The following is a 24,564-nucleotide window of genomic DNA, read 5'->3' on the forward strand; positions in this document are numbered from 1 at the left end:
ACGGATCCGTTTTGATCCATGTGTTTTTATTTTTTATGGAAGTCGATGCGAAAACATGCACACAAATGCATCCGTTTTTGCAGCCTAATAGCACAGACAGTAAGCTCGGAACAAGGTGAGCGCTGGCTTTCTCCTTCTCCTGTAGATCGGGCCGTGTAACACAGCACTAGGGCACAGTGAAGCGAGTTGTGCTGTTCACGGCTGTCTGCATCAGTTAAATAGATCGAAAGAAAAGTAAGATTGTAGGATCAGGCAAACTTCATAAAGGCAGTTACTAATAACATAATAATTGTAATCTTTTTTTGTATCCCACTCTACTTCTTTAGAGCATATTTTGCTGGTTTACAATATACATACCTTTTTAGGTATCAAAAGATTAGTAATTTACTTTTATTTAAAAAGCTCAAGTCTTCCAGTACTACTTTTGTCTTGCAGGAAGTGGTGTATTCTTTCCAGTCTAACATGGTGCTCTCTGCTGCCACCTCTGTCCGTGACGGGAACTGTCTAGAGCAGTAGAGGTTTTCTTTTTCAATATATTTTATTTAATATTTTTTATAGAATTTTGCAAACACTACTGCTCTGAACAGTTCATGACATGGACAGAGGTGGCAGCAGAGAGCACTGTGTCAGACTGGAAAGAATACACCATTACCTGTAGGACATACAGCAGTTAATAAGTACTGGAAGACTTGAGATTTTTAAATAGAAAGTTAAACAGTTGTGTAATTTTCTTCTGACACAAGTTCATTGGGGGGGAAAAAAATCTGTCGGGGTACCCCTTTAAATCAAGTGCAGCTTTTACTTTAGGTTTGTGATGTTGTGATTTTGTTACCTAGAAACATCTAGAAGATAGTCTATTCCAGGGGCTACAATAAGACAAAAGCTATCTAAAATGATTACTTGTATTTTTACAGCAGAACAGCACAAATTCCATCTACCTCTGTAATGTCCTCACTAATAATTCCCCCTGGACCTCCATAGAGTAATATTGTCACTAGTACCCCTATACAGTAATGTCCCTGATGGTATAATGCCCCCAAAGAGAGGCTTTTCTCATCTATAGTCCACCTACTAAATGGCATCTTGACTGTCCAGTCTGGAGGGTGGGCTAATAAGAGCTGCTGACGCCCCAAGCGGCCAAGCAGAGGCCATATTTGGAGGGCTAGATCAAGTTTTTTGACAAAACAATAGCATCTTGTTAATTATAAAGAAATTCTTATTATAGAAGGGTAGTGACAGATTCCCATAAATATATCAACTAGATTTTTATTTTACTGATTTAGAGAATGTGTATTTTTTTTTTTTTTCTGATCTGTTTCTATTTACTGAGTTTATTTTGTATAGTAGTATTGGTGTAGCCAATGGAAACTACAATATATCAATATTATTTTACAATGTAGATAGTAAAATAGAAATTGAGGGAAAAAAATATGCCAAAAATAATATGGTTAACATAAAAACAAGAAGTCGTTAGATTTCTCTCATCTTGTGCTAAGAAAATAGCGTGGAAAAGCAATGATGTTCCAGCATTAAATAGATGAATACAGGTCAACAAATATGCCCCTGTGTACCAAATTCTTTTGGACAATCGCAAAAATTCCCAAAAATGTGGATGTGCTGGCTCATGCTAGGCGTCACAACTGTAATTAGTTTTCTCCTGTTTGGGTTGGGGGGGGGGGGTGCTGGTGTTAATGCTGTGTATGCATGCTTTGTTATCCTTGTGTTATGCTGTGCCTGCCTCGCCAGTTGGTTCACATTGTTCATTGGTTGGATGGACTTTGCATTGACCGCACTCCCAGGTTCCAGTCCCTGTTCGCTTATCATTGGACTCTCTAATGAGATGTCAATAATGGGCAGCGCTCATATTGCGTGGGTGGATGCTATGCTATGTACTGTAATGTTTCTTAAAAATATTTTTTTTTTAAAGTCTGAGTTCACACTACAACAACAGAGTCTGAAATACAAGAAAAGTAGCTGCATGTACCAATTTTTTTTTTGTCCTGTGAAATAACAGCAAAAAAAGAAAACCTGACTGACCCTATTAAAGTCATTCAGGGTTTTGTGCACCATTTATGTGTGTTGGTGCAGCGTCTTGTTCTGTTCCATTTTCAGTGTCAAACGGTGACTACGCCTGAGACCCTAAAAAGAACTCCTGTTGCAGTGTGAACTGCATATACCAATCGCAGGCTGACTTCTTTGTACCAAAGCTGAGAGCTGATCTGTGGTTAGTTACTGGGTATTGTACATACTTGAATGTGCATATATTCTGATAGCATTCTGACTTGTAGCTGAGATTTCAGAGTGCAAATTATGTTATTTTCAGGATCTGAATCCCCTGAAACTGAAGAAGAAAATGCTGTAAATCTAGAGCAGGAAGAGGCTGATTTCTGGAATAAAATTGTCCAACAACAAGGCGTGGAAGCCCAGACTCCAGATGGTAATCCTATGGTAAGCCTCTGCTAGCTGCAGTGTGCTCTTCAATATTTCTTTCTTGCATGGTTTGTGCTCAATGTTTTGTCAGGTGAGATATATAGTATATTTACAGGGGATTTAGCTCACTGTCTTATAGTAAGACACTACAGCTAGCAGTACCCAGCATATACACACCTAGGCTAATTCAGTACTGTAGAGAGGGTTAAAAGCTGTGGCTGGTGCACAATCCCTTATACCAATCTCAATAGTAATCCAAGCAAAGAAAAAACATATTGGGGGAGATTTATCAAACATGGTGTAAAGTGAAACTGGCTCAGTTGCCCCTAGCAACCAATCAGATTCCACCTTTCATTCCTCTAAGACTCTTTGGAAAATGAAAGGTGGAATCTGATTGGTTGCTAGGGGCAAGTGAGCCAGTTTCACTTTACACCATGTTTGATAAATCTCCCCATTGAGAGTTCATCAAATATTTATACAAAGTAAATTCAATATAATAAATTGGGTATAATCCTGAAATTGCACAGCAAGCACATTGAGTACTATCTTATAATGATCCCTCATCATGTCACATTTCAGGAGACACCTGAGTGTTATGTATGTTATGCTCTTGCAAGATCCACATCAATAAATAGACAACATTCAACTAAATACTGAATTTGTGTATTGTGATGATTATTAGAAATAGATTTTATATTGTAATTTGTTTGTAAATCTTTTCCTAGGAAGGAACATTCCCTAGTCTCAGAGCTCCAGATGGACGAACAGAAGGTACAAGCTTGTTTAGACTCCATTCCCCCATGCTACTTTTCATGCATGCTCTTACCACTGAAAACTTCTTGTTGTGTGTAGTGTTTCCTTGTAAGATCAGTGATACATCGGGCATGTTTACTGTACATTTTTTCCTAACATTAGTGAAAATGGTCACATGCAGTGCAAATACTATGGATTTTCCATTGTGGAAATCAGTAGTAATTTTGCCCTTAAATTCACAGCAGAAAATCCACACCAAGTTGTGCAGAATTTGGTGTGAATAACACTTTGTGGCTCCAAAAGCATCAAACTTGTGTTGCAGAGGGATTGAAACACAACTACTGTGCTGTGTGCGTCAAAAAGAACCGTAAAATGCACCTTAACATGGCTTAAAACATGATGCTGTGTATCAAAATTTTACTGCATTACCTTTACCTTTTGGTGTATACTAAAAGACCTTTTTCGCAGGCCGATTATCGGCCAGGAGCGTTTCTGGAAACAAGGACAGGGAAAACGCCCGATCCTCGGCTAATCGGGTCTTTAGAGCAGGCTTTCAAATTCATTACCAATAATAATAATTCTTATTGAATGGCCCTGCCATTTCTAAGCTTGAACCGCTGACACCTATTGACCCTAACGGACTGCTTTCTATTGAAGCAATACTGTATACACCACCAACCCCACCCCCCCCCCCCCCCCAACTGCTCATACCATCTGTTTTTTGACAGTAAGGGCCTTATTACACGGAGCGATAATCGGACCTATTATCGCTCTGTGTAATAGAGACAGCAATCAGCTGATGAAACGATCATCGGGTGATTGTTGGTTTTGACCTAAAATAGTCGGTTACCTGGCCTTGGTTTTTCCCTTGTCATTACATTGACTTATAGGGCCACTTAATATGGTGGTTTCCTTACAGGAGCCCTGGAGGGATATCTGGCTAGTCCTGTGTTTCGAGACTCTTTGAGGCTCCACAGGCTCTTCTTTTGCAGCTACACAATTTTAACAAATCTTTTCTGTTTTTTAGGTTCACCAAGACACCTTCGCTATAAAATAATCCGGAATCCAGAAGACCTAGTAAAGTTTATTGCAGACCTAAAGAAAACTGGAAAAAAGGTACTGGAAGCCATACTAGATTCTGCTTTAGTTAGCTTTATAGTGCACTTTGTATGCCGTTGTATCAGCTATTGTGAAGCTAAGCCATTAGCTTCAATAAAGCTTCCTGAATACATAAGCAAAAATATTTAAAGGGAACCAATCACCGGAAAAACACATATAGAGCTTTTGAAATGTGCTGTTAGAGCACACAGCACACTTGCCACACGTGTTTTCATAGCCTCCGTGCCTTCCCCGTGTAAGCCACAAAGTAACTTTATAAAACTGGCGCCCTGTATGCTAATTACCTGAGGTAGTCACCTAGGCGGTGTTCGGCTAGCAGGTAGTCACGGTCCCCTGGGCGTTCTACCGCTGTAATCACGCCCCTCTGGGCGTGATTCAAATGGCCGAGTAGCTGTGACATTCTGATGCCGGACGCCGCCGCACATGCGCAGTGCAGCCGCTTCCATTCCGGCGGTACTGCGCCTGTGCAGAATAGCCTCGAATAGCCTGTTAGCCGGAGTTCGAGGCTATTCTGCACAGGCGCAGTCCAACCAGAATGGAAGCGGCTGCACTGCGCATGTGCGGCGGCGTCCGGCATCAGTACGTAAGCGCGCCGACGTTGGGCACGGCGCGCTCCGAGTGACGCCACAGCCACTCTGCCATTTGAATCACGCCCAGAGGGGCGTGATTACAGCGGAAGAACGCCACGGGACCGTGACTACCTGCTAGCCAAACACCGCCCAAGTGACTACCTCAGGTAATTAGCATACAGGGCGCCAGTTTTATAAAGTTACTTTGCGGCTTACATGGGGAAGGCACGGAGGCTATGGAAACACGTGTGGCAAGTGTGCTGTGTGCTCTAACAGCACATTTCAAAAACGCTATATGCTTTTTTTCCAGTGATTGGTTCCCTTTAATAGTCCAGGTTTTAGTATTGTAGTATTTGGTCAGTATTGTAACCAAGACACAATAAAATCTGCAAATCTTTATATTTCTCTGTTTGCTTGCTCTACTCCTGGTTTTGGCTATGAATACTGATCAAAATACTATGTGTGACCCCAGTCTTTAAAGTAGATTGTCTCCCTCTCCCTGAGTCTGCACATGTCGTATGCAGATGCTACATTAAACATGGTAAAATCCAAAATGAAATCTATGAGACTGAAATTTTTAAGGCCCTTTTACACGGGCCAATCTGGAGGAGCAAGCTAGAGCCGACTTTTCAGATCGGCACCTGCTGCCTGCGCTATTAGACGTGGGTAAGGGAGGGGAAATTGGGAGCCCGTAAGACAGACGTGTCAAACTCAGGCCCTCCAGCTGTCTTAAAACTACTATTCCCATCATGCCTGGACAGCCAAAGCTAAAGCTTTGGCTGTCCAGGCAGATGATTGGAGTTGTAGTTTTAAGACAGCTGGAGGGCCTGAGTTTGACATCCCTGCCGTAAGTGATAGTGGCGTTTTGCTGCCACCACTCCTATTGCACGGAGCGATGGCTAGCAGACTGTCGTTATCGTTGTAATTTTTTTTTTCAACATGTTGAAAGACACTGTCGACTTGTTGCCGTAACAGCCGATAATCACTAGGTGTAATGGGGCCTTTACTCTTAAATTGTACCTGTCATTTCAGAAGTTATATATATATATATATATATATATATATATATATATATATATATATATATATATATATATATATATATATATATATAATTACCTGCATTGTTTTAAACATAGAGGATTGTTGGCAGAAAAAGACCACTTGGTCCATCTAGTCTGCCCTTTTAGTATTTCCTTCCCTTATTATCTTGGGATAGATATATGTTTATCCCAGGCAGGTTTACATTCAGTTGTTGTAGATTTACCAACCACATCCGCTGGAAGTTTGTTCCAAGCATCTACTACTCTTTCAGTAAAGTAATATTTTCTCACGTTGCTTCTGATCTTTCCTCCAACTCACCTCTCACTGTGTCCCATTGTTCTTGTGTTCATTTTTTTTTAATTAAAAACACTTCCCTCTTTTTAGTCTTTAAACTTAAGGTTTCAATCATGTCCCCCCTCTTTCCTGTTTCCTCCAGACTATACAAATTTAGTCTTTCCCGATAGCTTTTTTACTTCAGATCATCCACAATTTTGTAGACCGTCTTTTCACCCTTTCTATTTTATCATTTTCTTTTTATAGGTGAGGTCTTCAGAACAGTCAGTGTTCCAGATGTTTTCCTAGTTTTTTTTTTATTAACCCTTCAGACTAGTGACAAGATGATTTTAATGCTCACTGCTGAGTGTCCTACATGTTGCACATTTTTTTCTTATTTGCTAAATTTCAAAGGCAGAACAAAAGCTAGGCTGTTTGCCAGTAGTACACCTACATAGACTTCCTTTTTCCTTACTTTTCTGGCCAGTCACCACACATACTCCTCTCCGGTATGTCATGATATAGTGCTGGAGAAAATGCCATGGGCTGAAGAGGCTGAACTGTACAGCATGTAGAGGGAGAAGAGTTTTTTGATGCACTGAGTTTGAAAGGTGCACTGTGAACAGAAAGGGAAAAAAACACTACAGAAAGGAAGGGGTTACAGTAGGCACTGAGATTTTACTTTTGCTGTTGATAAGCTAAAGGGAGGGGGATTGAATTTGCAGCTTTATATCGGCCTCTGGCCCCATTAGGGCTCACAATCTATATTCCCTTATCTGTGTGTTTTTGGAGTGCGGGTGGAATCTGATTCACAAAGTTGACTTGAAGGGTTTTGTCATCTGCTGAGAATTCAGCTGTGCATTGCTGTGTCTCTCACTGAGCTTACACATCTCCAGGGACAAAACAAGCCCTAGAGATGAGTGTAAGCTCAGTGGGAGAGTGAGGGAGGGAAAGTATATACTTAGTATTCCAGAGGATCTTGGCCAGCGCTATCAGACATGTGAGCGGGGGGTTAGGAACTTAGGGCCCTATTCCACCGGACAATTATCGTTTAGATTATTGTTAAATCGTTCGAATCTAAAAGATAATTGTTCGGTTGAAATGCAGTTAACGGTTAACGACCAAACGAGAAATCGTTGATCGCTTTATAAGACCTGGACCTATTTTTATCGTTGTGTTCACAAAACGTTCGCATTGAATAAGACATCGTTCGGTCGTTAGCAATAGATACGAACGCAATAGCGAAGAAAAAACTATCGCAATTACGATCATAAGTAACGATTACCTGTGGAATAGGGCCCTTAGGCAACAAGTGGGGAACTCTACAGCGACACAAAGGGGCATTACCACAAAAGAAACAATTTTGCGAGTTCAAATGTTTTGCATTCCCCCATCACCTAAGAAAAGTTTAGGTGATGGGATTACCAAGGTGCCAATTAGTATGAGCGATGCTCTGCAATGCTGTAGAAAGAAGAGAAACTAGAGGGGAGGCAATTTGGAGGCAGGAACATGTCAAACACTGCTGGCAGCATAACCTGCAGTCTGGCGGCAAGATGTGGGTGATGGGAAACAGGATATGTGTTAAACTTAGAAACAAGAATCTAAAGTTTCTAAGTATTTTAATCAACTATTAAAGACTTGAAAGATGATTCATTTACACCTCTTCTCTCTGTTCTCGACTTAGCCAGTACACTTTGTTCCTGCTATCTTCTGGGTTCTAGGTTAATGTTTCTACTGTATGAACATTTTACATTGCCATTGCATTTAGAGCCTTAATATTATTGCAGGATGATAAAAGTGAAGCTGAGAGTAAAGAATTGCAAAGTGAAGACAATCCAAACCAGCGTCTGAGATCCGAGATCCCGAGGATGAAGATGAGCAGGCCCTCATGCGGGAGTTTGAGAAGGAGCTGGAAAGTATTCTGCTTCCTAAGTCTGATGTTTCCCAGATAAAGGAAAATGTGAAAGCAGAAATGGAGAAGGAGTTAGATAACATTATTGATGAGGTGAGCAACAAACTGAAAAGAGATGTAGAGCTGAAGGTGCCCACTTACTGTCTGCCATTAAGCAGATCTGTTACTATCTTCTAAGGGCAAAGTGCCCAGACTACTATTAGCCAATATGGCACAAAAAAAAAATCCTTTAACCGGTTAATGGTGGCTGACTGCAGTTCAGGTACATAACAAGCCATGAGTTACTGTGAAGAAGACTTCTCCATGTTGTTACATGCATAGCTGTTCCTCCAAAGGGGATATACAGGCTTACAAAAACATGGCCACTTCCCGCCAGAAACAGCACCACTCTCTTTTAGTTGGTTTGGTTTTTGCAGGTCGGTTCCACTGGATAATCCCTTTACGTTGCAAAGAATAGAATGGAGAGAGTCACACACACATGCACGGCTGTGATTACATATCACCAGGGTCCTCCCATTGGACTAATCCCAAACTGGTGGTCCTCCAGATCCTGCAATATGACAACTTCCAGCATATCCTAACAGTTGTAGTTTTACTACAGGTGGAGAGTCATTTATTCAGGAACAATGTGCTATAGCATCTACGTTGGAGGCAGGCTTACTACTTGAGGCTTTACATGACCACAAGACGGCCCTGTTGGATATAATTTTGAGCTTGGGTGATGATCTCGCATATATGATGAACATAATTGACCTTGCCTGATTGTTTTTGTAAATGCAGCCTTATAATGACTACTGTAGAAGACCCACAACTACGCATTATATTCTGACCTAGTCCAGATATCTTATTTGTGTCCCTATGCGTTCAGATTTTTGAGTATTTTGTTATGGGAGGACACACATTTTATGGAATCAGGGTTTTTGTTTTAGGCTCTTTTATAACTTGATGTCATGTCGATGTTTGTTTGTGTTATTTTGTATGCTATAGTCTGCAGTTTTTAGTGTAGTAGTAATTTACCATATGCTTTCTGAAAGTCACTTTTTACATGGCAAAAATTCTTTAGAACCTTCAGGATAGCATACACATTCATGGTTATGATTCTAAACTGGAGCCAATCATCAGAGCTCTTTTAGTAGAAAATAAATGTGGTATGTATAGGGCACATATACTTACTATTCCACTTGCAGCTCCCCCTCCTCTCCCAAGTATGTAAAACCTTTCATGCTGCCCCCCAGTTCAAAGGAGGCTTAAAGTATTGCACCTGGAATATTGAGCTGGGTATCATTTGAAAGCCAAGATTCTGGACTGTAATATAGAATATGTGTTTGATTTTAGAGCATGGTTTCCAAACTGCAGCCCTCCAGCTGTTGCAAAACCACAATTCCCATAATGCCCGGACAGCTAAAGCTTTGGATTTGGCTGTCCAGGCATGATGGGAAATGTAGTATTGCAACAACTGGAGGGCCACAGTTTGAAACCATGTTCTAAGGTGTCATTCATCAGTACTGGTAAATGCCTTTAAGTCCACGCAACATGAGAGCAGTATACATATTGATTAGTAGGGATAGGTACCAACAAATCAAAGCACTGTAGGACTCTTGCTAGCTTTCTCTTGTTGGTTACAGATGACTATATACTGTACATTTCTGTTCTTCGAGTCTTGTCTGTAATGTTTTCAGGGTTCTCTCTGGAAGACCAGTATTATTGTGAGTGTTGGGCAGGAATACACAGTGTCTTTCATTATGATTTACTCATTCGGAAACTATTTAAATCTTCATGTTATAGACTCGGGAGGAGTTGGACACTGAAGGTCTAAAGGGCGAGTTCGATAGGAAACAAGCCTCCAAGGCACTTGCCACAACACTCAACAAGTTGATTGATAAATTGGACAATACTGCAGTGGAGAAAGAAGAGACACAGACTACTGAGAACAGCGAGGTCACGTCACACGACAACAGTGATCCTGCCGCCAAAGTTCCAACAGGTAGGGGATAGAATGTATGACTGTACTATGGGACCTATTACTATCTGTCTTTTGAGGGGGGGACAGAATATTAAGGAGCCTAGATAAGAGAAGAAGATGCACGCAGCGCTAAGGGGCACAGATAAGAGAAGCCATGGTTTGCGGTAGGGAAGGGTGGGGTAGACAAGGGGGAAGGTGAGAGAGCAATAAGCAGTCCAGATAACCGGAGTAAAGATGTACTTGCTCATGCCTAGCTGGAGGGAAGGAGACAGAGCAGTACTGGGCACAGATAAGAGATAAATAACATGTACAATGAATGAGCTAGCTCTGCTCTGTTCTTACTGGAGGCATGGCCCGTTGACAAGCAGTAAGGTGATGTCAGTGGATCACGTGTTCTCCAACCAGCCAATTAAAGAGAGGGAAAATATGTGATCCCTGACACGGAAGGTGGGGGCCAGTAGAAAGAAGAGTGTTGAAGAGGGTGTTGGAGTTAAGCAAGAGGAGGCTTATGGGTATTGGATATACAGAAATACCGGGCTGCGTATGTCTGTTCAATTCTGACAGGTTAGGCTAGGTTCACACTGCGTTTTCAGCATCCGTTTAACGCATCCGTTTTTTGCAAAAACCGCATGAAAAACGGATTGCAAAAAACGGATTCATTTGTGTGCAGCCGTTTTTCCATTGACTTCCATTATAAAAAAAAACGGATCCGTTTTTTTTGGCGGACCAAAACGGACCAAAAAACGTTGCTGACCCTATTTTTCTGGACGTTAAAAAAAACGGATCCGTTAAACGGATGCTGAAAACGCAGTGTGAACCTAGCCTAACCCTAAATGAATAATTACACACAAGGTTTGAGATAAGGGGAACGGGGTAATCTCACAACTCAGGCTGCAGTACCACCCTGCACCACCAGATGTCGCCTTATCAAAAAAACAACCCACACTAAAATTTATACAGACAAACACTGGGTTTTAGTTTTTAAAAAAATATATATATGATTTTTATTATGTATACATTGGTACCAAATACAGAATATTTCTCATTAGAAAAAAGTTTAAAAATGACCACAATAAAAAGTATAATACCATAAAAAACTGGTGTCAGTAGATATACATCATCATGGAAGGTGCAGCTATGATAATCTCTTTTAATTCTAGTCCTCTGCCTCAATATGTCACACAGGGATATATATGTATCTAGGGACTGAAAGATCTCCTAGTCTTCCCTGAGGAAGATAACGAAACGTACGTAGGGACGGCTCTCTCTGGTGTTCTGGCAGCATGGGTGAGTGCAATAGAATTAGAAGATAAGAATTGTTGATTGTATACCTTTTGCAAATTGTATTAAGCATATGGGAGACTAGGAGATCTTTCAGTCCCTAGATACATATATATCCCTGTGTGACATATTGAGGCAGAGGACTAGAATTAAAAGAGATTATCATAGCTGCACCTTCCATGATGATGTATATCTGCTGACACCAGTTTTTTATGGTATTATACTTTTTATTGTGGTCATTTTAAACTTTTTTCTAATGAGAAATATTCTGTATTTGGTACCAATGTATACATAATAAAAATCATATATATATTTTTTAAAACTAAAACCCAGTGTTTGTCTGTATAAATTACCCTAAATGAAGAAGTTGCGTTTCCTGCGGTGGTCTGTATAGTTATACTTTAGGTCCTAAATGTTTCCCATTTAACCTTTACATGCACTTAAAGGTTCCCCCTGCCCTCATTATCACTGTCCTCAAATATAGAATTACATAGAAAATTTTGTTAATTTGGGTTCTTCAGATAAGGGATATGTGTGTGTGTGTGTGTGTGTGTGTGTGTTATAGATATATATAAATAATTTTCTGTGATCCTTTTTCAGGCAACATTGCAGACATCATATATAGACAGTTAGTTGGTGACTGCAGCCAGTCAGTGGCCTCAGCCGTCATGTAATGCATATACAACTTACTTCAGTCAAGTGGCAAAGTGCGAGGACTGGAGTGATTCTGTCCCTTTTTAGCAATCATGAGGTTCTCGACCCATGCAAACTCTTTTTTTTGTTTATGGAATTTTGACCTTGAACACTTTTTTGTGCATAGAAGTAATTTATAGAAAATGTAACTGTAAATGCGTTGTACTTACCCTAGTCCTGAGCTACAACCTGTATTTTACTCCTAAGCTGCTTTACCAATTCCGTTTGCTGCAGTGACTAGTTGGCAGGATTATTAACAAATACATCTCCAATGGTTTAAAGAGTCCGTGTCATTATAAATAACTTCTAACGTGTCATCATACGGTGATACGCCCTGGCTGCTCGCTAATTCTAACACTTTAATGCCCGATGACAAAAGTTATTTATAATGACAGTGACTCTTATCTCCTACAGCGCGGTGTTCAGCATGTACACACAGCTATGCACGTCAGAACAAGAAGGAAAGGCTCAGAGAAGAGTATAAGAAAAGTATTACATCTTATCAGAGACAACACTTGCCTAAATGTCACCATGGATCCCACTCTGGGCCCGCAGAAACCAGCTGATGTAGGGGAAGCTGTCACTGGCCAGGCAGCCTCCTGGCCTTTCATGTGAATGTATGTTCTAGAAGTTGTGCTCTGACAGACAGAGGGGGAAATTTATCAAACATAGTGTAAAGTGAAACTGGCTCAGTTGCCCCTAGCAACCAATCAGATTCCACCTTTCATTTTCCAAAGAGTCTGTGAGGAATGAAAGGTGGACTCTGATTGGTTGCTAGGGGCAACTGAGCCAGTTTCACTTTACACCATGTTTAATAAATCTCCCCCACAGAGGCTTCTGTGTCACACAGTGCCAGGATTTAAAAGCCCCTCTACCTGTCCGTCAAGGCTGCTGAGCTCCGTGACTATTTGGGCATATGGTGCACGGTTGCAGGGAAGGATAATATCCTGGATGGTGGGTGCAAGTACATGAAGCTGTTAGGGAAGCTGTTATTGCACATAAGGTGGTGTGTGCGGCTTTATTTGCTCATTGGACCTGACAGGTTCCCTTTAATTGTCCTTTTTCTTCCCTCCTACTCCTTTTCCTTGTGTATTCTGCTACTAAAGAAGCTTTTTCTGACATCAGGTCTCTACTGTCACTCATTTCTGAATACTAATGCTATTTGGATATCTGGCCTGACGGATGATAGGCTTACTTGGGATTTTTCTGATGTTCTTTAGTATTCTTATCTAGTTCTCTGTATTCCTGGGACCAAATTGATCTCTGCTGAGTGTGATGGAGATGGCTCACTGACTGTGTAGTACTGTATACACTTAGTGGGTTTAGGTAAATTCTTGGGTTTGTCTTTCTATGTTCTTGTTCTATGTAGGTTATTGTTAGACTGCATCAGAAACCATAGGTAAATCATTGTCCTTGTGTGTTATGCTGCCGTTTTCAGGTTGGTAAACATTGGGTATGATATGCTGCCATATTGAGTATTGATATCATATGCTGCATAGTACTGAGGAATTGGGCCTCTATTGTTTATGGTGCTCTGAATTAGTAACATAGCATAGCAGCCACTTGTGCTTTCAGGTCTTCCTTTCCTTAACTTACACTTTTCTGCTGCTCCTTGCTAGCTGTGACTTCTGTCCTGAGTAAATGTGGTATATTGCGCTGCTTAGCATCACCTTGACTCACCCGAACGGCCATGACCCCCTCTATATTTAATTTTAGCCTGTTCTTTATAATAGGAAAATTGAACCCATCAATTTGCTATCACCTTCTTTACATTAGATGACCGTTCGGATGGCCGTGTAAAAGTCAGGGTCACAAAGATACGGCGGGGCGGCTCTGAGCATCCTGAGAGAAAGGAAATGAGCAGCGAAAACCCACAGCTGAGACACATTGAGAATGTTGTTAAAGACCTGCTTGAAAAGGATGGCCTGAAGGCAGAAGGTAGGCTCCTCGTGCAAATCACTAGTGAGCTGGCTGCTTTAGTAGGATATCCAGGTGCATTTGGCTTGTTAGGCTTTATAGGTTTTATAAAATGTATGTATGTGTACTGGATAATTAATCTGGGCTATGGAGGCACCTCTAATAACTTCATCTTTTAGAGTCTGTTCCACTGTGAATTACTTATATACAGTTGTAACTATCCCTCGACATGAATCATCTGAGCACATGATGTGAAGCAATATCTGTTGTCATGCACAATTTACCATTGTAGGTATAGTACTAGTCTTTATATTCATCCCCAGCTGGTTTACCGCAGTCTTTATGGATCAGCTAACATAAGGCCTCCGTTTGGGATCACTGCAAACATTATATATATATTATGGAAATGAGCCCTCTGCGGAATTCCATATGAACATAATTGGTCATTAGGGAGATCAAAGACTATATAAAAATAGTTACAGGCAGATTACTGCTTAAATTCATAGGCCTAGATTTAATAAAACTGTATTACACTTCCCTACTTTAGACTTTGTGTGCGTTCACACTAAGGAAAAAAGACTGCGTTCAATGGTGGAGCCCCCGCCACGGAATCTCATCTGTCTCAGTGTGACAGTGGGAGGCTTCACCATTCTCCACTCAAAGAATTGACATGAGGCCGGCGGAATTCCATCTGGTTTACTCAGTGTGAACGCACCCAAACTAGGCAAATGCTTGAGATTTATTGCCATGTCTTGGGGTGACTGATAAATCTATTGGGCTAGTTTTACACTCAGCTTTCCTTGGGGGAAAATCCAGAAGAGGATAAATACTTTATGGGAAATCAATCTAATATATCTGTGCGACATGTTAATAGTTAGTTGACATGATCAAACTGCTTTAAGACATGAGTACCTTTTTGATGTAAGTTGAATATTGTAGGTTGTGGGTATATGTTTAGTGTAGTGCTTGAACAGTTATTGCTTTTTATGCCGTATTTACAGCTTTTAAGGTACATTAATTTAGTTGATGGTCACATACATATTGCAATTCTGCATTCTGGCATCTTCTGACTGGCAGGGCTTCTCTGCTTATCCAGTTTTAATAAAACAAACAGCTGAAAGCCATACATGCAAAATGCTGTAATAGAGATTCCAGCAAAATAACAGAATTTAAACACACCTGGGATAGACATATATCTATCCTAAGATAATAAGAAAGAAAATACTAAAAGGGCAGACTAGATGGACCCAGTTGTCTTTTTCTGCCGACAATCTTCTATGTTTCTAAAATAGAGATTCTGCAGTAGTTATGATGACCATTATTCTCATTAAAACCTTTGTTCCACCAATAAAGCATTACTGTCATTTGTAGTAACTTTTGACATGTCATCAGACCCGCTGCGTTCCTGCTGGAGGTTGTAATACTGCCATTGGTCAGAAGCGTTGTTGATAGCACCAGGTGCCTATGCGCTTTGCCCTGTCAAACGATTAGAGTTTTATCATTGTAATGTGAAATCTTGTTAAATGGACAGCAGCTAACACCTTACGCTGTGCTGTCCCATCCTTTACACTGTGTGCATTGTCTACAGGACTCCCAGGACGTGACCACTATCAGCTACACTGTACTGGCAGCACAGACTATAAATACAAGCAAGAACATATGCACAAAATAAATTACAAATGCTTGCCTCACACCCCAATGTCTATATAGTCGCTACAGTTGTGATTTTTTTTTAATCTTCTCAAACAGGTAAAATAGAGATTAAGATACTTACGGGAGGTTTTGGTGATGATGATGATGGCCACTGGCTTTCAGAAGAGGACACAAGGAATCTAAAAGATATTTTCTTCAACATATTGGTATGTATGTTACACCTTAGTGCATGTCTTATATCTTGCAGTAAGCTTCACTAATACAAAGTTGGAGGTATGCTTTTGTCCCATACACTTCTGTTCAGGATGTGCACAGTTTATACACACCTGTACATGCACGTAGATTCACAAATTTGGGCTTTGTTTACACTCAGTATTTTTGCTCAGTATTTTGGTCCTCATATTGCAACTAAAACCAGGAGTGGATTGAAAACACAGAAAGGCTATGTTCACACTGCTGACATTTAGTGGATGGCCGCCAATTAATGGCAAAATAATTGGCGTTATTTTAAAACATCGGCCCTTGTTATGAAATAACTGCCATTATTTGTCATAAAATGATGGCCATCTACTAAATTTCAACAGTGTGTGAACAGAGCCTTTCTTTGGTTTTAATCCACTCATAGTTTTAGTTGGACCAAAATACTGAACAAAAATACTGGTGTGATCAGTAAATTGTGAAGAAAATGGGGGAGAGATGAACAAAGAGGTACATATTTCTACACTGCTCCCTTAACAGACAGCGGTTATATACATAATGTCGATGCACCATATAGTTGGAATGTATGCATACGCTTTGGGGTGAAGAGAACTATAATGGGCAGCACTGCTTCAGTATAAGCCAGAAGCCGATACAATGACTGATGGCAGTCATCGCACTGTTGTTCACCATTAAAGGAAACCAATCGCTAAAAAAAAAAAACGTTTTCAGGCATATAAGTGAACGCTATGAACATTACTTATTTCCATTTTTGGACCACAAATCTTTGAAATCACGGCTCCCTGGGAGTGTCAGCCTATAGGAGCCAGTAGCTTTACAGAGGGCCATCCATGAGCGCTGACGCCCCCAGGGAGGTGTGATTGCAAAGATGTTTCTCACCAGCGATGACCAGTTGGAATCTCAGGGCCGCCTGATGCCTACATAGATAAGTATTACAATGTATGTTGTCAGACCATATAAGTAACACTCATAGCGTTTACTTATATGCCTGAAAACAGTGCTCAGGGTTTTTTACCGTTTACTTCCTTTTTCTATGTAACAGGGTTTTTTTTTTTTTTGATTTGTTTGTTAAATGATTGGTTAAATGCTGCACCCTTAAACGCAGCGATGGCTATAGATTATAAGTGACAGGAGCGGTCACTGACTGATCAGAGCCCTGGCCATGGGTCCCTGGTCAGCTTCCCTGACAGACTTTAGTAGTAGAGCACCCATCTCACTTATCAATGTGATGCAATAGCATAGCATTTACCAGTATACGCCGTCAAAGCTGGCATTCACACGTTCCGCGCATAGGCCATATATATATATATATGGACAGTGTGCTGTGGAACGGAAGGCAGAGCTCCCAGTATCATTATTCATTTTGTTTCTGGGAGCCCTGAATCAGTTTAAGGTGCGTTCACATGTACAGGATCTGAAGCAGATTTGATGGTGCAGATTTGAAGCTGCAGATTCAAAGCAAATCAAATCCAGGCCATCAAATCTGCTGCGGATCTGCTGCAGATTTAAATCTGCGCCATCAAATCTGCTGCAGATCATGTACATGTGAATGCACCCTAAATCTGTGCGCGACTGTGTCAGTACTGTAGCATGAAGATTTAAACTGATTCGGAGCTCCATTCCATTATCCAGTCCATAGCACATATGTCATGCACGGCAGTCACTGAATTTTTAATACCCAATGCTTATAAAAAAAAAAAAAAAAGTCTTTATGGTATGTTCACACCTACAGGATCTGCAGCTGATTTTCAGCAGATTTCATTTAAATAATGAACACAGCATCAAATCTGCTGCAGATCTGCTGCAGATCCTGTAAAACCCTTAAAATTCTTTTATAATTTTTTTTTTAACAAAGCCTCTTCCCAATATAAAAATAAATCAACCCCCCCCCCCTCTAAAATGTGTATAAAGTAAACAAATTTGGCATTGTAGCGTGCGGAATTGTCCGAATGATTAAAATGATGATATTTTTCCCACATGGTGAAAAGTGCACATAGAAATGGCAGGATTGCATTTTTTTCCCACATATTTTTTTCTAATAAGTAATCAAAAGTTCCCATTCACACCAATAAAAACTATAGATTAGGGTGCAAAAAATGACACCCCAAATAGCGCTGTATGTGGAAAAAAAAGTTACAGCTCTGGGGTGGAATTGGCGGAATTTCTGTGGACTCCGCTCAGAATCCTGCCTGCCTCTGTGGGCCAATGGGATACCTCACGCCTCTCCTTAAAGAATTGACCTGTCAGTTCTTTGAGCGTAGGCGCACAAGGCATCCTATTGACACCCTGAGGCAGTATTCCGCCTGTTTTACTCAGTGTGAACATACCCTTTGAAGGTGAAGAGCACTGCTTTAGTGTGACCTGGACGTAAGAGCATCAATGACCTTTGGTCAGGAAGGGGTTAGTACATTTGAGTTCTGCACCCTGTCCTAACTAAGAATCCTATATCTCTATAGGACCTGCAGCTTGGGCCTCTCGACATCCACCTTCCTTCAGTGATTTGACATAAAAATATAGGCTATAAGTTGGTTTGTTTTTTCTCTGCCCTTCATTTGCCCTCTCTTTGCCTCCAGTATTATACAATATTATTTCTCCATCTATGCAATCATATTTCAGGGCATGTTAGTACTGTAAGTGACTGTAGTGATCTGATTCATCCGGGGAACTTTGTTCCACAGTTTTAGTGTTTCCATCATTTTTGTTTTCCTGGTTTAGATACAAGGTTCAGAAGACGCTCACAAAGAACAGAGGCGCCAGCAGCAGCTAGAGGACAATTACCGTTTTGTGTGGAACCAGAATAGCGATGATTCTAAGAGCAGCAGCACCTCTTCCACAGACTCAGATGATGTGGATTTCTAACAAGGACTGATCTACAAATGGGACTTCAGATCCTGACCTGTGAACTTGAGCTTTGTAACAAATGAGCGCCGCTTCGAGAATATGGTGGCTTACCAGCCTAGAAGGATCCCTGCTTTCTCTGCTGTAGTTTAAAGCAGTGTTAGATGACTTGCTGGATGTGTGCAAAGTCCAACCAGGAAAATAAAAAAAAATGTGTATTTCTATATTTTCAGTTTCCTTCCTTTAGCTTTGCTGAGGATAAAGATGACAACTGAAAGATACTGTGACTACCTGCCCTTGTTCTCTGATGGAGACATGCCCCTTAATGGGTTATGCAACTAAAGCTTAAATATTGTATGACAGAAACCTATGCATTTTCCTAATGCGTTTTCAATATCTTTGCTGTGAATGGATGGAAACATCCAGATTCTGAAAACTGTTACGCCCACAATACTACTGTGATACAACTAGACTGATCAGCCAGAAGCAAGCTCAGTTTCCACATCTTTTGAGAATCAAGCTCTGTTCACATTACCTTTGTGCCTTATGTCACCACCTTGTATGCATATATGGAGGCTCTAAATGGTGCCTTCAATGGCAGTGAAAATGGATCACTCAGCCTGTGAATGTGAACATGTTTCAAGCAAAGAGCTATACAAATGGTATGACACCCATGTATTGGTAAAAACTGCTGACCTTTTTATTATACAGTGATTAAGCTTTATCTACACAGTCCGGAGAGCCCTTTCAGTTTAGTCACATACAATGTTTTATAGCAGCAGCCGTTCCCATTGTCTCCAAAGGTAAAATTTTCCCAACAATAAGATGTACAGAAGATAATGCAAAGAGAAACCAATTTGTTACAGAACCAGTTATATCATGGCTTTTATTTCAGTATGGGCAGGAGTGTATTACATGTACATGTTCGTTCAGGTCATCAGACCACTGATCAGGCCTTCCTGATAAGGATGCAAAAATGTGCATGTAATATATCTGTGTAAAACCAGCCTAAAGCGGATGGTCAATCTGTCCCCATTTTTTTATTTTCCAAAACCCATGTAATACTTAAATGGGTACTATCCTTAAAAAATCTTTTTGTCCGAGAGGCCTATAAAAAGTTTTGATCGGTCAGGATCTGAGTGTTCAGGAGAACAAGCTACAGGAGAAGACTATGTGCAGCACATTCACTCCCAGCTCCGTCCTAGATTGACTTTTATAATGTAAGTCTATGGGACGCAGTCTAGGTTGCAGACACAGAAGGGGCAGGATTGTGCGGCAGTACGGTCATTTTCCTGCTCCTCATCAATGAGGGACTGACCATGATCAGAAAAAAAAAACTTTTGATGTCTCTTTGGCATACCATTTTTTTTTTTAATGACAGGTACTCTTTTAAGTGTTTATTATAACGATGTACTTTTTTTTTTTTTTTACACCAGTTCATGTCATATGATAAATTCATTGCATCTTTAGACTTTTTTTATATATCAGCTATTGGTTATCTAACTTTGGACACATATTCTATGCCAGCGTTAGTTATTTTAAACCATGCTCCCCTTTTCTCTATACCATGTTCCCTTGTCACATGGGCTGCGGAAAGGTGCAAAAACATTAGTAGATGTCCCATCATTGCAGTGGTTGCTATGGGCATAGCTGTCTGCCTTTCTGCTAGTTGTTTCACTGTTGTGAAGAATGTTTCCATGTGTTGGAGAAACCTTATCAGAGAAAAAGTTACCTATTAAACGTCTTACATTTTTCACTGATAAAAAAGTTGCCGTTAGGCAAGTCTTACTACTGAATAGCTCAGGAATTATTTCAATATTTCTATGGGTTAAAAAGACTTTCGATAATATAGTGAACATTGGCTCATGGGAGCATTGGAACTGTAACAAAGTCCTCTAAGAAATGAACTGTTGTCTTGGATATAGTATGCTTATAAGAGATACAGCTGCTCATTGGGTATTATGAGAAGAATCGGGAGATAAAAGCTTTGCACTATGCTGACAAAATGTGCAATTTTGCAAGATTTTTTTTTTTTTTTTTTTTGCTTTCCTAAGGTTGTGAATAATTTATGATAATCCTGTGTTCTATATAGAAGTATTTATTACAATAAAATGCTTTTACATATAGGCTTTATTTTTATTATGCATGTCCGTTCCTTGTGTCTAAAAAGTACTGCACCCATCTGACAGTGTGTTAGGACTCGAAATGTGTGTAAGGACTTTACAAGGTCAAATAGAATGAGGAATTTAAATATGTGAAGGCTCACTGACCAAGGATCAGAACTGTATGAGAGCACCGGGTGCCCAACTGTACCTGGAGCCCAAGAGATACTGTGTATAGGAAATAGTGTGCTATAGTTGGCTGATAATAATCAGAAAAAGGTTCTTGAGTGGGCTGAAAGCCATCTCTTGTGATCTTTATTTATCTGTTCTATAGTATTAGTGCACATATATGTTTATACATTTTGGCTGCAAGGGCCCTGCAGTTCTTTTTGTACACATTTATCATAGATGTTGGGGGAGGCATTATCAGGGCTGTTGAGTCGGAGTTGGAACTAGTTTGGCTGGAGTCGGAACTAGCTTTGGCTGGAGTCGGGAAAAAATCTTTAAAAAATGTAGAGTTGAATCTGATATGAATTTTACAAGTTTTGCTCATGGATATATACTATGAGCAACATTCTAATAGGACACTGGCCCTATTATATAAGGGTGGTCGGGGAAATGTTGTCGGTCACTATTTGGCAGTTTGTTTCTGATCTGGAAGAGTCCATTGTGTTGGGGGATCTGTGCTGTTCTCTCCCTGGATGCTGGATGACTGTATATGAGCAGCAGTGTAATATGAAGATATCCTGTGTAATATAGAGGAGGAGGAGAAGACATAAGTAGGGTAGCAGTAACCTCTGTCCTCGGTGTGGTGTTTTCTCTCTGGGAGAAGATTGTGTGTTTTTCTTCAGTGTTCAATGGCTGTGTGTGTGTGTGTGCGCACGTGCATGCGTGCTATGTCTGCAGTAGGGTGTGTGTGCTATGACTACAGCAGGCTGTGTGTGTGTGCTATGGCTGCAGCAAGCTGTGTGTGGTGGTGGTGTGCGCTATTGCTGCAGCAGGCTGGTGTGTGTGTGTGTGCTAGGCTGCAGCAGGCTGGTGTGTGTGTGCTATGGCTTCAGCAGGCTGTGTGTGTGTGCGCTATGGCTTCAGCAGGCTGTGTGTGTGTGTGCTATAGCTGCAGCAGGCTGTGTGTGTGTGTGTGCTATAGCTGCAGCATGCTGGTGTGTGTTATGGCTTAGCAGGCTGTGTATGTGTGTGTGCGCGCTATAGCTGCAGCAGGCTGTGTGTGTTATGGCTTTAGCAGGCTGTGTATGTATGCTATAGCTGTGTGTGTGTGTGCGCGCTATTGCATGCCCCACAGTGACCTTCTATATCACTGTGTGACTCTATATCACTGGTGACCTCTATATCACTGTGTGACCTCTATATCACTATGTGTAACTCCTCTCTATATCCCTAAGACTGACCTCTATATGACAGGGATCTGGCATTGTTAGCAGTGTTTCTTTAAGTATGGTGAATATTTAGTCAAACATAGTAGACTGTCAGCAGGAAAAGATCACCTGCTCCATCTAGTCTAGTTTTGAGTTGTTCAGGACATGGAGGCTGGAGACTGGCTGCATCACTGCACACACAGGAGAAGGTGCTTTATATTCTTTCCTTATTTCCTCAGAAGTCGCCCCAGGATCATGTAGGACATTAGGGAGAAGCTGCTGAGCCAGTGTGATAAATAACTCCCCTGGTATATGACTGCCCATTTATGAAGGAGTCTGAGTCGGTCCTGATAAAATTCAGGAGTCAGAGTTGAGTCGGAGCTGCGGCTTACCAACTCCACAGCCCTGGGCATTTAAGATATTTGCTGTATAGGATAATCTGTAAGATTCTGTATCTCCGCCAAATTACACATCCTCTATTTGACCATTTTCAGCATTTTAGGATAAAATAGTGATAAATAATTTATATATATAAATTTGGAATTAAAGCATGCCTATTATACCAGACTCTGGCAACGTGTAGGTCTGCTAACCATTTTTCCCGTCCCGCAGTGGGGTGCTTTATACAGCAGTGGGCAATATTACTGTGGGGTGGGCTGTACAAAAACAGGGGCATTATTACTGTGGATGGGGGACTGTACACAACAGGAGGCATTATACTGTAGGGGGTATATAGCAGGGGCTTTACTATAGGGGGATCCTACATACGGAGGCAACCCACATGCCTACTCGCTTTACTGCACATAACACCAAACTGGCAGGTTCTAAAGAGATGAATTGTAGCTGGAAGAAGTCCTCATAGAGGCCAGGGCAGTGACACCTCAGATCAAAGAAGACGTCACTGTGAGTCTATTGTACCCCATGTATGTAATTAATGGTGTAATTTAGGGTGCACAAACCAGGCCAACTAATCCTTGCGTCTAATACAGAAAAGGATACGCTTAAAAATGAATTTATTATATCAAAGATTAAAATACCAAAACCACACAAATAATGTATCTACAAAATATCTCCAAGAATATGCGTAGTCAATAGGAGGATACGCTGCCAGACTATCCCTACTAGTATGGGGGTACTCCGTGCAAGTCAGGTATGCGTCACAAGTCCAATACAAATTGAAGGGTGGTCGGACTCACTAGCGCCTCCAAGCTACTACAAGTATACCAATAATCAAGACATAGTATACCAGTTGTTACAAACATACTCCTAAATATCGGTGAACCGTACTAATCCAGTTCAGGTCGGTTAAGGAGAACAAACAGACCACCTAGGCCATAGTCCAACGCGTTTTAGCACCAATGTCGGTAGCATCATCAGGGGCCAAACTGGTCAACAGTCAAGAAAAGTCTGTGTATAGTAAGTATTGCTACACAAAAACATATGATAAATGGCAATTTTTCACTCCATTATGCAACATATGTATAGTGTAAAACACACAACAAAGCATCAGAACATATATGGCACTTTTACACCAGCCAATGATGTCAGTGTAGTGAGATATAATAAGCGCTGCTGTCCTGTACTCACTGTACCATTCTGCAGAATCTCACACGGATCACTGTCCCACCCGATAGCGCGGTGTAGAGACACTACTATAAAGTAAGACACTCCGATCAGTATGACCAATAGGCGAATAACCACTAGGTAAACAAAAAGGTGTACTCACTCTGTCCTTAATAATGATCAGTATGGTTACAGGCTAACATCAGATAGGACAACTCTGCAGGTGTGAAAATGAATGTATGTAAGGACAGTGCAATACCCGTCAATACAGTATATGAATCCAGAGTGTACAGTACAGTACCATGAAACCTGAATGTTCCCTAAACCTATCTTTTCATTGACTGCTCATGCAGCCTACATAATTCTTTTCCAGATAGTACATTCAGTAATGTATAATATGTTGCAAGAATTACAGGTAACGTGTTGGCTAATAGGAAAGCACATTGTCTCGTTTTTACATCTTACATTACATTCCATCTTCACAGTAGTAAAAGCCCTGGTATCTAAGCCTGGGAGGGCTATGTTGCACCTAGGTTGGGCAGATATGGCCAATTTTTTACTATTTATGCTTATGGTGAGGGATAGTGTATTATAATAGTAGAGGTATAGTGATTAGGTGTAGTAATAGTAGAGGTAAAGTAGATTAAGGGTGGAGTAGACAAGGGAGTTGCAGTAGTGGGAGTAGTATTAGGAGTAGTTGTAGTAGTATGGTAATAGTAGTAGCAATAGTGGGAGAAGCCGTAGTTGTAGTGGGAGTATTAGTAGTAATAATGAGAGTAGTAGTAGCAGTTACTTGGAAGGCATGGAAGAGAAGGCAGGACGCTGTGCCAGGGCTCCTCCTGGAGGATCTCTTGCCTGC

The 24,564-nt window shown here is 40.8% G+C and overlaps 1 pseudogene; it reads left to right on the forward strand.

Annotated features, from left to right (window-relative positions):
- The first annotated feature begins 2,323 nt into the window (after positions 1-2,323).
- LOC138775486 (protein OS-9-like) lies at positions 2,324-18,890 on the forward strand (annotated as a pseudogene).
- The last annotated feature ends 5,674 nt before the right edge of the window (positions 18,891-24,564 follow it).

This window comes from Dendropsophus ebraccatus, unplaced genomic scaffold, assembly GCF_027789765.1.
Source record: "Dendropsophus ebraccatus isolate aDenEbr1 unplaced genomic scaffold, aDenEbr1.pat pat_scaffold_1649_ctg1, whole genome shotgun sequence".
NCBI classification, from domain to species: Eukaryota; Metazoa; Chordata; class Amphibia; order Anura; family Hylidae; genus Dendropsophus; species Dendropsophus ebraccatus.